A 2,055-nucleotide genomic window follows, 5' to 3' on the forward strand; every position below is an offset into this window, starting at 1 on the left:
GCATCAGGAATTGGACACTGGTGGAAAGAAGCAGTAACTCAAACTCTTTGCCCGAAGGCTGCAAAGAGATATTACCATTTAAAACTCAGTCATGGTCTCAGAGCAACATTCAGTCCTGTATCAGAATGTTATGCCAACAGAAATTGGATGGCAGAGATGCTGACCATTAATCAGATCACATGAGAAAAAATCTCCATTCACAAGAGTCTTCAGATATTAAATTAATTTGCTGATCATTAAATAGAAAGTCTCTAACAGTAAGCTTCTAACATATTTCAAGATAGAAAACCACTAGACTCGAATCTGGCAACAGAAAAGGTCATTTTGCCCTGATTGTGTTAGTACAATGAGCTCAGGTGAAGGTCGTGACTGGTACCTGTGGTTCAGGAGGTTGGCTTCTTCTGTCTGGCTTAGCAAATCACAGAGAGAGAACCATTTACTCCATAACATACAGTTTAAGAGGTTCTACAATGAGCCATTAAATTACCCCCAAACGATAGAATGGGCATTGGTATAACTACATAGACGGAAACTTAAAACTGGGTAGGTACAGACCGGTGCTTTAGAGAACCACCACTTTCACAGTTCCAGCGACTGGCACAGTGAGGATCCAGGATGCAGGATCACACCAAGCACAGGCGTATCCACTGTACATGATATATAAAACCTGTACCCTGGATCGTCCTAGTCCTTGATAGAAGGCCCAAGCACCACTGCAGCTGGGAGCACACCCTCCATTTGGATTGAGGACAAGAATTTTGAATTCAGTGTAAACTCCTTAGCTTTTTTCCAGGTTTACTCCATGTGATTGGCACCCTTTCTGCCAACTGGGTGATCATTAACTTCTGATTGATGTTTCCTTATACCACTGCTTCCATATAAAACCTCTATCATGGCATAAAATAAACAGTTACTCTGCTGCTCTTTTTCCTTCTTTACTTTTTATATTACTTTTTTTTTTTGGTCCAGCTCTCTCCTTTTGCTCCCTTCTATAATGTAGACAAAGAAACAAACAGTTCTAATTCCCAAATCAAATGTCAGACCTTAATGTGCTTCCAGATGAATTCACTCTAATTCTTCCTAATTTAAAATAATTCCAGTTTAGTTAAATTCTAAACCATTTAGCTTTTTAAAAATACTTCCAACAAAATGTCACTACACAGTAGTTTCTGTCTCTCTCTCTCACACAGTGACACACACACACAAATATAACTGGCTATAAACCATGTCCAATAAAGATGTAATAAAGATAAATGCAGATTCTCTTTCCACTATACCTTTTATTTTTCCAAAAGACTGGTCTGCTGACAGACTGACTTACTAAGAGATTTTATCTGAAATCATAAATAACTTGTACTCACAGATCTAAATTAAATGAATATTGTAGAGATAGTGCTACTAGTAAAATTATAATGAAGAATAATGCAGGTTAACAAAAGCGAGTTTGAAATATTCATCATATAAAGGAATTATCATTCCATTTTACATTATTAGAGTAATTGACATTGAAAAACAAATGCCCTAAAGAGTTGTGCTTAGAATGCAGAGTCTTGGAATCAGTGTTAAAACCATCCCATGTCTGTTACCACTCAGAGATTGTATGGTACACAGAAAGTGTGTTCTGTTTTAGATGCAAGAACAGCATCGACTAATTTGACATGTTTCTTTTCAATATCTTTTACACAATCCTGTAAGAGTCACTAAACCAGACCTGACTGATTCTCAAGAAGAGATGAAAGGTTGATGACTCGCTTTCCCACTGATGAATCTAAAAACGCCCTACTAGCCCTGATCTCAGAAACTTTGGCTGTTACCGGGTTTTTCCAACAATTTTCCAAGTATTACGGAACAAAGTACCGCAAATGCAAACAGTCTTTTGAGATCATGAAGACACCAGTTTAGCTTAACAAAGGGAGGCCATAAACAATTTCAGTTTGGCAGACATGTAAGCGGTCATCTTGGATAGGCCTTGAAGGTTGAAGCATCCCTGTTCTGCAGGACTACAGAACACTGCCATTTTCTCTTACCCCTCCCTTTTGTGTCTGACCTGATTCC

Source organism: Apaloderma vittatum, unplaced genomic scaffold, assembly GCF_000703405.1.
Source record: "Apaloderma vittatum isolate BGI_N311 unplaced genomic scaffold, ASM70340v1 scaffold17136, whole genome shotgun sequence".
In the NCBI taxonomy this organism is placed as follows: domain Eukaryota; kingdom Metazoa; phylum Chordata; class Aves; order Trogoniformes; family Trogonidae; genus Apaloderma; species Apaloderma vittatum.